The sequence below is a fragment of the Camelus bactrianus genome, chromosome 4, assembly GCF_048773025.1.
Source record: "Camelus bactrianus isolate YW-2024 breed Bactrian camel chromosome 4, ASM4877302v1, whole genome shotgun sequence".
Classification (NCBI taxonomy): Eukaryota; Metazoa; Chordata; class Mammalia; order Artiodactyla; family Camelidae; genus Camelus; species Camelus bactrianus.
The window spans coordinates 46,492,549-46,509,544 of NC_133542.1; positions in this window are offsets into that span (position 1 = coordinate 46,492,549).

Here is a 16,996-nt window from a genome sequence, read left to right on the forward strand (position 1 = left end):
ATATGTCATATTCATATATTCTAGGAACTAGGTTGCAATGTCTTTGGGAGGCATTCTTCTGCCTATTACAATGATCAACTGATTTTTGGCAAAGATGCCAGGACAATTTGATGGGGAAGAACAGCATTTTCAACAAATGGTGCTTAGATAACTGGGTATCCACATGCAAAAATGAAGTTGCACTCCTACCTTACACCATATTAAAAAAAATAACTTAAAATGAGGCAGAGACCCAAATGTAAAAGCTAAAATGATAAAAATTCTTAGAAAAAAATCTGGGATTATATGTGACCTTGGATTAGACAATGGTTACTTAGATATGATATGAAAATCACAATCAACAAGAGGGAAAATAGATACTTTGAACTTCACCAAAATTAAAAACTTGTGCTTCAAAAGACACCATCAAAAAAGTGAAATCACAACCCACAGAAAATATTTGCTAAACACCTACCTGATAAATGACTTGTATTCAAAATATAAAAAAATTCTTAAAAGTCAACCATAGGAAAACAAGACAATCTGAAAAATGAATAAAAAATCTGAATAGATGCTTCATCAAAGAAGATATACAGATGGCGAACAAATGTATGATAAGGTGCTCAACATCATTTATCATTGGAGAATTTCAAGTTAAAACAAGATACTACTGTATATTGGAATGACTAAAATCCAAGAAACTGACAATATCAAATACTAACAAGGATGTGGAGCAACAGGAACTCTTATTCACTGCTGGTAGAAATGTAAAATGGCACATCCATTTTGGAAATGACAGTTTCTAGCAAAGCTAAATATAATCTCACTATATAATCCAGTAATTGTGCTCCCAAGTCTTTACCCAATTGATCTGAAAACTTAAGTCCACACAAAAACCTGCATGTGGATGTTTATAACAGCTTTATTCATAATTGCCAGAAATTGGAAGCCACAGAATTGTCCTTCAGTATGTGACTGGGTAAACAAAACTGTGGTACATCCATACAATGGAAGATTATTCATCAGAAAGAAGAACTGAGCAATCAAGCTGTGAGAAGACATGGAAAAACATTAAATGCATATTGCCAAGTGAAAGAAATCAGTCTGAAGAGACCATCTACAGTATGATTACAGTAATCATTACATTAACTCTTCTGTGTGATACCGTACAGGGGGTATACATAATACGCATTTGTCAAAATCTACAGAACTTTACCACATAGGAAGTAAATATTAGTTGTCTTAATCTGTTCAGGCTGCTATAGCAATGTACCATAGACTAAGTGGCTTAAACAGCATTTATTTCTCACAGCTCTGAAGGCTGGCAAGTCCAAGATCAAGACACTGGCAGATGCTTGCTTCCTGGTTCGGAGACGCTTGTCTTCTCGTTGTGACCTCACATGATGGAAGGAGTAAGTGAGTCCTCTGGGGTCTCTTTTATAAAGGCACTAATCCTAGTCATGAGGGCTCCATAGTCATGACATAATCATCTTCCAAACACCCACCTCCAAATACCAATACACTGAGGATTGGGTTTCAACATATGAATTGGGGGGGGGAACAGACAAAAACCTTCAGTCTATAGCATTACTGTAATGTGAATTTAAAAAAAAATCATTACAGAAGTTGGGATATCCCAGGAAGAAATGTATACTGACAAGAAAATCTAACTGTATTACAAGTGTATGTAACAACCTCACAAAGTGTGTAAGACTCAATGCAAAAGGAACCACACGTAAGCACTCTACTCTAGATGATAAAATTGTTTCCCAGAGGAGTCAATTTAACACTCCTGATACTTATATACCAGAACTGAAGTAAATGAATTTTGGGTGTTGGATACCAGATTTCTCACTGTTGGAATGGAAATTTACAGATAAACAAGGGAAGAAAGCCAGAATGATCCATGTGGTGTTTACCTTAATATAGAGATGGTTACATATAGATATACTTATAGCTCTGTGTATGTATTCAAGTTCATATTTGCATATGTATTTCTTTGTTCTGTTAGCTGAGAAGATCTAAACGACACCCTGGTAGCAATGAGCAGACTTAATGACCAGATCTTAGTTTCTAATACCCTTCTCTAGTAAAAGGAGCCAGGGCTACATGGAGAAATGGCTGATTCTAGGACTGGGGCAGGAAATATGCAAGATGAGTAGTGCCAGAAAGTAAGGAAATGCTAACAACAGTAACACCCACATTGATGGGAGTATGTCATTAAGTGGAAGAGTTGGGGTTGTTGGCAGATGTTAAAGCATTTATTATGTTTGGAATGGCAGTTACTGTTAAAGCCCTGTTATGTCCTAGTAGGAATACTTTGAGCAGTTGCTTATTCTCTGAAAGCTTCAGGGTCTCAGCTGCAAAACAAGAATGATGCCCTCCTCAAAGGGTGGTTGCAAGAATTGTTTGAACATGCATGCAACTTAGCACAGTGTCTGCCCAAAGTAAGTGCAGACAAGCTTCACAGTGTCCTCCTCACTGGACTGGATGTGGAGTGGTCTTGTCAAAACACAAATCTGATATTGCACGCCCATCCCCAGTCCTTCCACTGCCAAACTTAATGCCCTGAAATGATTAGCCAGTTGACCCCATACCATTTGCTGAATGTTTATTCATTCTTGACTCACTTTTAATTTCATTCAGTTCAGTTACTCAGTCAACATTTATTGAGTTTAAACTTGATTCTTGGTGCTAGGTGGGATATGGGAAAGAATAAATGTATTATCAGGGTGCTAAGGGGCTCAATGGAAAACACATTGGGCAACACAAGATGCTTAAAAGGTCACACATGGGGTTTTCCGGTGTTTCCTTTCCACCTGATCTTCATTCTAAGCCAGTGTTCCAAGAGGCACCTATTTCTCATAGCATATGAGAAAGGTCTGGCTATGACCTCTTATTTCTACTTTGAAGCATTGTAAAGACTTCTTTAAGGCCAGCTCTGGCATTTTGTATCAGTATCTGTGAGAGATTGTGCACTTTAGCAGGAAGAGCACTGGATGCTGGGACTCAGGCACTTGGAGAACTCAGTAGACCTGATTCTGCTGTATGACCTTGGGTAAGTCACTGCCTGTCTCCAGGTTTATTTCTATATACATGACACATACGTGCAAATGCATACAAACCTCTTTCTGGGTCCCTCTTAGCTGACACCACATATGATATTGAGGTTTGATATGTAATCTGTATTGATGGATTAAGGTTTAGCCAAGATAAGTAGCTCCAACAGAGCAGTTACAAACACCTCATCTTGTGACATAAATATAAAGACACTCTGGCCTAGAGAACACACTTTATATTTGGATGTCCATTCTGCTGACCTGCTGCGTGTTCTGAATTCCCGGTCGGGTTTATACACTTAAAAAGCCTCAGGCATTCACTTGATGGAGAGAAGTAATTTGCATAGAAAAATATTTTGAATTACCAGCATGGAGTTATAGAGCAGAAAGATGTAATTCCATGGGAGACTTTCAGAGAAGTTTGGTGGTTAATGGGAAATTTCTTACATTTGTCCTAAGAAATGTAAACCATACAGAAGGCCAGGGTGTGTACTCAGAGGTGAGAGCAGTATACGTTGGTAGTTTAGTGCCAGAGGTGTAAAAAAAGTCTTTGGGGAAGGGGGTTTTTCTCAGGATTTAATATTGTTATTTTATTTTTATATTTTAATGGATTTTAAATGTTAAATTTGATTCGGTTTTGGTCTAGGTATTAGAATTAGGAAATATTGATTTGTAGAATTTCAGGGGCCCTTGAGATAAGTCTTCTGCCTTCTCCCCACCCCCGCCCCTGTCCCCGCTATGTCCTTAGCTGAGAGGAAGATCTTTTTTTAGAGAGAGGGAGATGGAAAGAAATCATAGGGACAAGTCCAGGGTGACAAGATCCACCATTCATCATGGCTCCTGACCACGAACAGTTGGAGCCCTTCTCTTTACTCTGTGGGTTTTTTTTTTTTAATTAACCTTTTTTCATTTTTCCTACTTTAGAATTTCACATTATAGTCCTTTGTTCACTCTCCTCTTTTCTCTTGATAATGAAAATGGATATAATATGAACTTAAACTCACTTGCCCTGGGTCATTGCCAGTGCTTAATAAAAGTGTATTAGTATTTGTAGTAATGATAATAACCCGCAGATAATGATGTCGCTAAAGACCAAAGGGTCCCCTTGCATGAGAAGCCCCCCCCCCTTCCAGTTGCCTAGCTTTGCTGGATTTAATGGAGACCTTGACTGCTTCAGATAGTCATTGTCCCTTTTAAATTATCAAGGTTTCATGGAGACAAGCATTCTTCACTTAAGGGTTTTCCAGACTGTCTGATGTGCTGGGCTCTGGGTAACCTTGTTCCTATGTCATCATATGTCATGCTGCCTCTCGGAAATTGTTCCCTGATGTTTGCAAAAATGAACTACTTAAAGGAAAACTAGAAAAAATTCCTTTTGTTCACTTACACAGACACACACACATACATACACTTACTTCACTATGGGAAATGGTTACATTCAGATAGGTGGGTCAGGGTCATGAGGGGATTTGAAGCTGTGATAGGAGGAATGTAGGAAAAATGGAGGTGGCTGGGCTTTATGGATATGAGACTAAGAAAGAGATGTGACAGGCATCTTCAAACATCTGAAGATACGTGGAAGAGAGATTTGATCTTTTGTGGGTGGACCCATTGGGAATAAAAAAGACCAAAAGCACGGATATAATAAGAAGCTGGATTTGGTTTGACGTGAGGTAGGCCTGGGATAGTCTCAGTTTAAGACTGTTGTCCCAGCATAATTATTAATAATCCCTCTTTTCACTCTCAAAGATGTCCTGGTTTGTATAACACATTATAAGGTCCCTTTATCCATTTTGGACAGTGGCATGACCACTCACTTAAATACACACACCAGAAACTTCATACTTATCCTTTTAAACCCCCTATTGACTAACTCCCACATTCTGTATTGTTCATCACACTGCAGTAGACTGAGACTCTGGAGAGCAGAGACAATGTCTTAATCACTCTGATATTCCCAGTGCCAAGCACAGAGTCTGGCCTATAGAACATCTCAGTAAATGTCAAGTAAAGGCCATGAAGATGGAGTTAAAGGATAGAATTGGAGCCACAGAATATTAGAGCTGGAAGGGGAGGACTTTTGGTGTGCCTTCTCATTTTGTAGATAAGGAAATTTAGGACCCGTGTGGTCAATGGACTTGACCAAAGTCACATGGCCAGTTAGTGTCAGGGTCAGTATTGGACCATAGATCTGTCAGAACTTATTTAAGGCTCTTTTCTAGGTGGTTTAAATCTCCTTTATTATGTAGAAGGACAGCTCAGCAGTCAACTTTCATTAGGTCCTATCTGTGTGTGTATGTGTGTGTGTGTTCTGGGAGTTTGGAGTGTGGCATGGAGGGGGAAAAATAGATATTCTTGCTTCTAACAACGTTCAAAGGAGCTGAGCAGACCCTTCAAGGCTTATCTGAGAGGCATTACACCTGTTTTTCTATTGGAGACATTTGCACCTTTTCAACATCACCAGGCCAAGTGAAAATAAAATTTGATGTGACTGGAGTGCAGGTGTCGGTTTTTGTTTTTGTTTTTGTTTTTAAACTAAGAATCAGATGCTGTGCAACACATCCTTAGCACAGCAAATGGGAAGCTGTAGTATCCTTTATTGCTCTGTTTGACTCTTGCATTGATGAGTGCGGTGATTCTGGAGGAGGCTATCTGGCTACTTTTAGTAGAATCCTTTACCGCTTCTTTCAGTTCACTTCTGATTCTTCTCTTAGCCTGGTCTCGGCTAAGACATCACTTGATTTTGGGGGAAAAAATCATTCCCTTTTCCGAATTTTGTGTTCTTCATTTGTAAAATGAGTAGGTTAGGCAAGATACTCTCATAGCTGCGTCTAGCCCTGAATTCCATCATGTTTAAGTCTCCTCTGTCCATTGCTTGGAGCAGACTCAGACATTCATACTACCATATGTCTCTCTATTATATATAATATATATAGTACATGTATATTAAGTATCAAAATCTATGTCTCTGCTTTGTTCTTGGCTAGACTGAATATCTTTCCTATTCTTACACTTGATACTTAAATTTATGATTCCTTAAATGTCCAATCCTCTTTCTTTTCTAAACACTCTAATAAGCTTATTATTTCAACCATTTATATTTAACATTAAAGTTTAATCATGAAGTTGTTAACCATAGAAAATTATTAAATAAGTGAGTTTGGAATGAACATGGAACAGCTGAAAAAAAAATGAGTGAGTATTTCAGAATGAGCACTTTGGAAAAGAAATTTATGCATAGAAAACAATGGAGAATTACAATTAAGAGCTCTGGGGATCTCAAACTGATTTGTCCAGCTATTACATAGTCATTTCAATTTAAATTAAAATTGTAACTATTTTCTAGTCTACTAAAAATATGAGGTGTCACATTAAGAGTTTTAATGGTGCGTTCTCTGGGGAATGCAAAAATGCAAGATTGTAGCACATAAATAACTATATAGTGAAGAGTGAATAAATTCTCTGCCAAAAATGAATAGGATAAAAACAGAAATGACAGTGGATTATTTTATTCCCTCTAGTGAAGCGCAGCTCACACATTAGAGCAAAGAAACAGTTCACAGGGTGTCTAATTCCATATCACTTTGTCAGAGCTGATGAAAAGAACAACACAAAAAAATTTTAACTGGTTGATGAACTCAGGCATAAATGAGGCCATATATTTTGTTCCCAAAGTAAAATATTTTTTAAGCCACAGAAAGTAGGTTGATATTAATATTTGATAGCCCTGATTCATAGAAAATTGGATTAGTCAAGGTTTTAACCACTGTAGAACATGTTTAAGGCAATCAAACTTCTAGAGGGGGAAGATTAAGTCAAAAGCACGAGGTGTGGCTTCCTGGTGTAGGCTAAACCCTGGCACGCATGTGTGTATGTGTGTGTGTGTGTGTGTTCATGTGTGGTTATGTTTGCTACAATGCTTAGTCAAAGTGGATGGGATTCTGGTGATAGAACACAGAAGATTTGTGATTTTAGTGTAATACAAGTGAATTAAGATAAAAGAATCAGCATCTGAACATCTCATGAGAGAGTTAATTGAGGTAAGAACCAGTGATAAGAGAGTTATTATAACTTAGTTTGACTGAGCTTCCTGATAGCCAAGATAAAAAGGAACCTAGTGGGTTTCATAAATCTTGTTGTCAATGTCAATGTTCCTAAGTTCTTGGAGGGATTTGTTGTCTAGAGCAGTGGTTCTCAAACTTGAGTGTATTTAATAATTGTCTGGGGAGTTTAAAAAATACTGATGCATGAACCCTACCTCTAGAGATTCTGTTTAATCTGTCTAGGGTGAGACATGTGCATCTATATTTTTTAAAAGCTCCTCAAGTAGGTTTAAGTCACGGCCAGGCCTGTGGCTCAGTGGAGTAGAAACCTTATGGAGAACAAATGAGTAATCACTGTTCTGCAGAGGATGCAGAAACTCTTAGTACAACCAATTATCATATTGATTCTTAATACGAGAGGGGTATTGATTTGTAGTTCAGTGAAGGCATTTATAAAGCAATTTGAATTCAGTTTTCCTACTACATCTGTACTTACAGTAATCCATTCCTGAAAACCAGACATTTTGCACACAAACACTAACTGGGATCCAATTTTCCAATATTTTAAATGGGGCAAAAAATTCAATGTATTACATGCAACCCAAACTTTTCAACCAAATTTTACTAAAACATAACTAAAACACAATCAAATGCCCATTTAAATTTAAGTTACAAATGGTCATATTAGGATGTAAAAAGGCTTACAACATCTCTTCCTGTCATTATATGATAAATAGGGCTGTTAACAGTTGTGCACAGTGACAAGGCTCTGTTTAGGGCCAGCTGCATCTGAGACACACCTCCTTTTTCAGTCTCCCAGTGTGCTTTCAAAATTTTGTATGAGATTCTGATGACCTACCAATTACAGTTGGAAAAAACTTGAGACTTTTCTCATGGATTGTTTTGTTAATAATGTCATAATGAGTTTTGTGATAAATTTTTTAACTAAAATTTTTTCCTTTATGAATGTTTGATTAAATATCATATTGAAAAACATATATGTTCTATGAAATTTGGGTATTCCTATTCTAAGTGTCATAATACTGGGATAATGTTATACAGGAGACATTCTGTGTTTTAAAAGTCTAAGTTGGATGAACAGGATTGAGAATTGATTTAATAAGATTTTATTTTTTTTTTGGTGGCAAGTAACATAATACTCTCCCTCATTACAGTGGGTATATCCAGAGATGGATGATCACAGACGTAATGGAATCAAGGGCTCTGGCTATGCTCACCTGCTTTATACTTTACTACAGTCACAGTGTTGGTGATGTCTCCCCTCATGGTCACAAAATGGCTGCAGCAGCCCAGAGCGCCATGTCTTCTGTCAGTAGAGTACAAAAGTAGGAAGGGAGGCCAGTGAGAGAACTCATCCTATTAAATCTTCCTTTACATCAGGAGCAAAATCTTTTTCACATGCCTTCAAGCAGAATTCTCCTAACATTTCATTAGCAGAAATGGGTTACATGACCATTCATAGCTATAAAGGAGGCTGGGGAAGTGGTTATCTTGCATTTACAACCTCTATCATGCAAGGAAGATAGGAGAGAGGCAGGACCAGCGGGAAGATCAATAGAGTCCAGATTCTATCATTAATGAGCTGTGTGTCCTTGGGCAGGTCTCTTACCCTCCATAAATTGATAGGGTGTTTAGTAGAGCACTTTTGCTTGCATTTGAAGATGTAACTTATAAAGGTTTGTCTTAATTGGAAAAGAGAATCTCTTTGGAGATTCTCAGGGCAATTTGGCATATAAAAATCTCTAAGTTCTACAGTAAAGACAATAGTTTAACTGTCCAACTCAGCGTTTCCGAACTGTATTTGACTAGAGAACCTTTTTTATAAACCAGAAACTTATTAATATGCAGTGCATCCAGTGTTCTATGGAACTCTTCAGGAAACACTGCCCTGTTAGACTGAAGTTTCTTGAAGATAGAGTCTTTATCCTTAAATTTCCCAGAGTGCCTAGTAGTTTCCAGGTAACTGCCACTCATCCTTCAGTCATAGCTTCAATCGCACTTCCTCAGGGAAGGCATCTCATCCATTCACACTAGGGTGGAAGGTATATGTAGATATAGATATATAAAATATTGTGTATATATGTATTTCCTTATCTTTTTTTGATATATATCCTGTATAAATATATCCTATCCTCCTTTAAACCCCCCATTTGCAGTAAATTATCAAGTATAATTATGTGTGATCTCTCTTGCCAAATAGACCATAAGGTCTCTGAGAGCAGGGTTAGTTTCTTGTTAACTGTTTTGTCTCTAGTGCCTGCCACAGTAGCTAGCACATAGTAGGTGCTTAGTTCATATTTTTGAATTAATGAATGCCTCACACATGGTGCGCTGTAGAGGTGTTTGTGTAATGGAAACCTTGTGTTTTGTTTCTCAGCACTAATCCCCCAACCTCTTCTAGGATTGCTCCATATCTCCCATTCTATTCATATGATGGTTCCCATTGACGATTGGCCCAGGAATGGGTACCTGGCCAGTAAGCCCCCTCCTGGTGCTTTTAGATTTCGGATAGAAGAAAGGCTAGCTTTCTTTCTTCCTAGTGGTTAAAAACATAAGAGATGAAGCTCTGGAACTGTTGGTGACCATATTTCCTTCTCTTTGAACCAGAGAATTGGAGAAGACTGTTACGGGGAGAAAGAGAGGAAGACTGAGAGAGAAGAAGTCATATACCTAGCCAGAGAAGGGAGATGAAAAGTGTACTGACCAAGACTGAGTTTCTGGGTTTTGCCCCTGGGACCCAGCCACATTCCTGTTCTTGGGTTTCATGAGAGTCTCTATAATCCTTACACTAACTTCCTCTTTCTTGCTTAAGCTCCTTTGAGTTGATTTTCTGCTTCTTGTGAATTCTAACTAGTATAATTTGCTAAATGAATTAATTATTGAGCATGCGTCAGATGGAAAAAGAAAAGGCATCTGGGTTCATGGGTGTATATTAAACAGTGAGCACAGGGACTGAGTTGAATTCAGGCTTGGTGAACTAGGACACAAGCAGAGCATGCCAGATTCAGGAGAAGGAAACGTTCAGTCTATTTATGCATGAGGTGGTTTTGATGATCAAATGAGTTAAAAGGCATAAATGTGCTTTAAAAACATTTCAGCTTTTAAAAGAAGGAGTCTTTTTAATAAACCCAAAACATGCATTCTGGTGGCGGGGTGGGGGGTGTTATAAAAAGACAACAAAAGCCCAAACCACAGGCATCATCATGAAACCTGATGGCCATTGTTCTGCAGCCGTCATCATCCCCTCCAGTGCCCAGACCTCTCCTACCTTCCCTGTGAAGAACACTCAGCCCCACGCTGCCATAGCACCTGGCTCATCTGCGCTCTGCAGGTGTGTTCAAAGTCATTCTGCTTCTTGTTCCTTGTCTGCCCTACCTGGAAACACTCGCAGACTGTGTGAAGGACACCATCAGGGCCATTTGTAGGGTGACTCTGGTGACTGAATAATGCATGAAACCAGCAGTGGCCAAGGGAGAGCCTCCCGAAGTGGGTGGTGGGTTGAGGACAGGGTCTGGTCTCCATCTGTGGGGGCCTGACTTTCCCATCCAAGGGATCTTTCAGATTGATGTCTCAGTCCATATGGATGAAGTAACTTTAGTAGGTTTCCTGAAGTGTTTATTAGCTGTACGGGAAGCAGGTGTGGACTGACACATTAGACAAGTGTGCTTAAAAGTTTACAAAGGATGCTCATCTCATGTCCCATTCATCTCATTTGGTCCTCACAATAGCTCTGGGAGATAGAGGGGTCAAAGGTTGTTATCTATCATCTGTTGACAAGGAAGCTGATATCCCAACACGACTTGCCAAGAGAAGATCAGTCTTCTGCGGTGACTTAAAAAATACTAGGTTAATTGAATTCACAAGATTTTTCTGTTCTTAAGGCAAATTGGAATGTTTTGCCTGTTCTGCCTTTCCTATTTATAATTAGAAAAAATTGTGATAAAATATACATAACATAAAATTTACCATTTTAATCATTTTTAAGTATAAAATTCAGTGGCATTCTATACATTCAATGTTGTACAGCTATCACCTCTAGCTAATTCTGGAGCTCTTTCATCATCCCACACAGAAACTCTGTACATTAAATAATAACCCCACAATCCCCCTTCTCTCCAGCCCCTGGCAACTACCAATCTACTTTCTGTCTCTATGAATTTGCTTATTCTAGGTACTTGATATAAGAGGAATCATACAATATTTGTCCTTTTGTGTCTGGTTTATTTCACTTAGCATAATATTTTCAAGGGTTATACATGTTGTAGCATGTGTTAGTATTTCCATCCTTTTAGAGGCTGAATAATATTCCATTGTATGTATACATCACATTTTGTTTATCCATTCAATCATTGATGGACCCTTGGTTGCTTCCACCTTTTGGCTATTATAAGTAATGCTACTGTGAGCATCGGTGTACAGGTATCTTAGAGTCCCTGCTTTCAGTTCTTTTGGGTTTATACCTAGGAGTGGAATTGCTGGATCATGTGGTGGTTCTATGTTTAACTTTTGGAGGAACCGCCATGCTGTTTTCCACAGTGGCTGCCCCACTTTCCCATCCCACCATTCTTTCTATTTTTAAGCTGAAATTCATCCTCTGCCACAGCTCTCCAGCATCTCCCATTCATTTCCACTCCCCAAACATCCACCCTGTATACAAAGCAGATGTGCCTGTCCCACTTATTAGAGAAGAAAAAAGTTGCATTAATAGTTAAAAGTATGGTATTACAACCGGGTCTGGCAGCAGGTGATTGATGGCCTCCATTACACCCCATTAGATATTTTATTCTTGTTAAATGAAGAGCAGCCAACTTTGTCAAGTATTTTTCATTCCCTCTGGTCTTATTGGTCCGATCTATTCTTCAGGACGGCCTGTAAATGGCCACATATGGCTGAGTGTCTGCAGGACGGATGGCCGTGCAGCTGGCGTTCATTGGCCACCAATTTACCCCAACCCCCTTCACTGTGAGCCTGACAGCGCCGGGGAGCCTTGTAGATCTAACCAAATATATCTATTTTCTAATTGTCTATTTATCACCTTCTGGGGATTTGTGGGCCTCCTATCTGAAGGCAAAGGGGGGATGGCCTTGAACAATGATCCTTGTCAAGGCTCTCGCTTGCTCTAAATTAGGGCCTAGTTGCTAAATAACTAATTTAGTCCTGCTATCAAGCTGAAAAAGTGGGTATTCAGCGCAAAGTGCCAGCTGGGGAATTGATTATGTCTTCTCTCAGCGAGTGTGATAAACCTGCCGCCGAGCCACCGTGGAAGGCTGGAGACGGCTCCCCGGGGGCGGCGGCATTTCATCGCCGAGAATCGGCAGAGGAGCCAGGTCCACCCCGCGTGGCAGCTGAAGTCTGGAGCCCTGGGTCTGCCATGCCGCGGCACCCACGGGGAGTCTGGCCCTCCTGGCCTCAGGTCTGTGGCTTCTGCTTGGAGCCGTAGGGATCTTTGCATCTGTCAGAGACTGGACCAAGGTGAGAACTGGGGAGGGGAGAGGAAGGTCATCCTGACAGCCCCAATTTCCGATTAGAGTGAGATTATTGAAGAGAGCCCAGGTCTGGGATGGGGGAGGAGGGAGGAAATAAGTGAGAATAGGAGGTTCTTAGGAAAATGTATTAGTAACAAAGACCAGATTTTGAGCAGAGAAGGGGGCCGGGTAGCTGAGATGGAGAGTTAATGGTTTACTGTTTAGGGAATCTAACAACAAAAACAACACCAGCAATCAGTTACCTTCCCCTGTGCCAGGCCTGGTGCCAGGAGTCTTCAAATCTGTTATCTCCTTGAATCTTCTCAGCATCCAGGCAGATCAGGGTTCCTACCCCCATTGGTACTTGGAGAAAAAGAATTTCAGAAATGTTACCTAATCAACTTGTCAAAGACTGAACTCTGCCCGTAAATATCTTCCCCACCCAGCTTTTTACAATGCTTGGAATGCCTCCATGATTCCTTCATTCAACTGGTTTTAATTGAGTACGCTTCTGGGTGCTGGGGGCCAGAGTGGGCACTACGTCAGATCAGATCCTGCCTTCATGGAGCTGAGCTTCTAGTGGGGGAGACAGACCACACCAGGGGTCCTCAACACAATCAGACCCAAAGGCCCCTTTGTAACTCAAATCTTTTGAATGGCTCCTTTATTATCCTGAAATTAAATTCACAATAACACATTCTACTTAGTCACATAATTTTAAAATCAATGTAACATTTTCACTGTAATATAATGGGGAAAGAAATTTTAATAAAATAATACGTATTTCAATATACAAAGGTTTGGTCCTAAGTACACCAGAAAGCATCATGAAGCATTCTCATATTTACTTACTTAAAATTAATGTTTGAATTTAAGAAAAAAGAGATCATGTCTCGCTGAATGTTGATGATATTTTCTCTTTATCTTTGGCAATTTGAAATAAGGGCTAAAAAAAGATACCAGTAAATAAAATTGTTCTGAATGAGATGCTATAGATGCAGACTGATACAAGGGTAGTAACAGTGACTCAAATACCACGAGTGGTGTTGTCACTGAGGATGTCATTTTCTGAAACAAGAAAACTCCAAGTTGAAGAAACTAATCTCTCACTTTCCATGGTGGTTGCATTCCTGGAAAAGGTGGTATAAATTAAACCAAGCATATGATCCTTTGTGTGTAAGATGAAGCTGGAGTCTAGATTTAGATAATTATAAATGGGTTTGACCCGCATGGATGTCTGGTTAAAATTCAGATGTTGTAAGGGTGTGAGACAATGCACGCCTTGCCTTGCAATCACTGGGGGTTGGTTCTGCCCCACTGAGAATCACTGAACTATATAAAGACAAGTAAATAAACAAGAAAATAGTAAGTAGTGGTAACTACAATGGTCAAAACAAAACCGGGTGACAGGGTAGGGAGTTTTTGAGGAGCTTCTTTGGATTAGGAGGTCAGGGTTTCGGGTTTGGGTTGAGTGGTCCCTCTAAGCCTAGATGCTCCTGGGGAGGAGGTAGAAGAGGCACAACATCCTTTGGGGGATTCATTACTCTGTGAGGGGGAAAAACAAGGAGGGTCCGGAAGTTGGTCAGGCTGGAGGTCCCAAAGACCCAGGTTGGGTGCTGCTCTATCAGCTGTTGAGTGACCTCAGTCAGGCCACTTTTTTTTTCTCTGTGAGCCTCAGTTTTCTCACCTGTCAAGTGGGGAAAATGATGATCACATTGTCCTGTTTTCAAGTTAATGAGAAGATCCAAAGTGATGGGAGCAAGTGCTTTATACACTGTAAAACTCTAACAGGCCTTGTTTGTAATGAAAAAAATGAGAAGCAACTCAAAAGTCTCCAAAAAAGGAAATTTGTTTTTTTAAAAAAAGCATGGCACAATCAGTGGAGCATTATGTAATCATTAAAATGATGTGAAATAATAGTTAATGGTATAGAAAGATGTTCACAGGGTGAGAAAAGCAAGTTACAAAATAATATGGAGGGTATGATGCTATGTTTGCAATCAACAGAGGAAAAGCAAAACAAGCAAACAAAAAATAACCAACAAACAAAAAAAGGATTGGAAGGATGTATACCAAAGTAATAACTGATGTTATCCCTGAGATTTACAGTTGATTGTAATTTTCTTTTTGCTCCTCTGTATAATGAACTGTATCATTTTTGTAATAAGAGAAATAAGCTGCAAACATATTTTTAAGATTCTTGTCGTACACCAAGCCCCCTGCTAGAATCACTGTGTTCTGGGTGGGTGGCCAGTTTGCTATCTTCTTTTTTGTATTTCATATGTGCAAAGACAAACAGTGTGGCCACTTGTTGCCCAGGGAAGACTTGCGTTGTCCCAAGGGGCAACTGGTTCTCTTTTTATATTATGTTCTCTGCCCTCAGAGCTTGAGTTGGGCACATCCAGGGTCTGGTCTTACAGATGTACTGAGTTCTAGGGAAGGTACCATTATTTTAATCCTCATGACAGCCCTATGAGGCAGACATTATTACCCCCATTTTATGGGTCAGAAAAGTAAAGCCTTGAAAGATTAAATGACTCACTACTGGTCATACGTCTCCTAAGTGGTTTAAACAGGATTTAAACCTGGGATGTCTAACTCCGAAAGCTAGCTCTGAACCAATGGGCATAAGTTTGTAATCACTTGGGAGATTAATTATTGGTCGAGTTTTCATGTCTCTATAAATGCACTTGAAAAATGCCTAAAGCTTCAGTGTTCTCACAGCTAAACTGCCATCTCACAGCCTTTTGGGGAGACTTAGCAGGTAGCAGAGGAGAAGGTGCCAGGGTGTTTGTACAGAGGAAGCACGTGGTGAACTTGGCTTCCTCTCTTTGGCTTGGGTCTGGGTGGGGATGATAGCCCTGCCATCGGCCTCTGTCTGCTCAAACCGGAACCAACCATACTGGTGGGTCGGTCTTGGGGGAGATTCTAATGAAGGACTCTTGGGACCTGCAGGGCAGCCCCCTTGAAGCCCTAACCTGGGAGGGAGGGTGTTGAATTTAGCCAAAGACTGCAATACCCAACTGTTCGTTCACCCTGCCACTAACCCATTATCTTTCAGAAAAGAGAGATTACCTTCTGTTCAAGCCCTTACTAAGTCTCTTATGTTGCAGGGCTCACTGTCAGAAACACTTAATTTTAACCCACAAAGCACTATTTTGGGATGACATATTAGCCCCCAATAACTTCAGTCAAGGCTATGCTTCAAACACTCATAAAGGTCACTTACTGAGGCAAAAATGGAGACAAAAACACTAAGCACAGATTTAGTCATTTTTCCTCATAATTGCAAGTGTTCGATGTTGTAAACAAGCCTTTTAAAGATCCCTTTAAAAAACAATACACTAAGTGGTTACTTTGCAGAGCTCATGAATAGAGAATGGGTACTTGGGGCTAGGAGTATAATTTCCAGTGACAGCATCATCCTAAAATGCAAAATGTCCTGTATCTTAAATGACTCAGATGGAAGTGAAGATGATGCTCTCTAGAAGGCTGAGTTAGATGGCTTGGGAAGCGGCTCTAGTGGTGACAAAAATACCAATGTCAAAGATGTATGTGAAGAGAATGAATATAATTGTTTCACAAATTAAATGTGAATGTGGAAAAAAAAGCAGTATTTCTAAATATATTTGTAATTCATATAAGATTTTATATTAATATGTTAATTTCAATTAACATATTGATTTTAATTACTATAATGCTATATTAATATGTTTTATATAAGTTAATTTAAATATATGTGAAACTAAATTTTAAAATTTATTTATAAGTAGACCTTTGACTATGGCATCTATAGTCCTAAAAATTTATATATGCAGATTGTACAAAAATTCTGTTTTAGAACTTTCTATTGGGAGAAGGCAGACCTCTCCATATTTGAGGTTGTCACATGGGTAGACATATTAACTGTAGGCCTACTATGTGCCAGGCATGGTGTCAGGCACTCAGAGTGAGGGAGCCTTGGTGGAGGAGAAGCCAGAGTCCCAAACCACCATTTGAGTCCTGGTGGGGTCTGTTGAGTCCTTCATCTTCCTGACAGCCAGATTGCTGGGGCCCAAAGGGAGGTGAACACTTGTCAAAAATCACACAGAAGAAAACCCAAGTTCTGTAGGAAGGAGAGGAATGACAGCAGACAGCCGGGCACACCTAGTCTGGTAGCCAAAGACCATCCTTTCCACATAGGACTATCCCTGCCCCTGAGCCTGACCTAGGGCTAAAGAAAAGCAAAGAACTAATACTCCCATAGTGAGATATGTGTTCTACTGTAGAGGGGATGCATCCACTTGCTGGGACAGGCTGGTGTCTAAAATGGGGTTGACATCAGTGGGGTTAACTATTTTTTCTCAATGCTCCCTAAAATAATTTGGAAAAATGTATATCCCTTTCTTGAGCATTTAAAAGTTGACATCTAGAATATCTTAAGCAATTT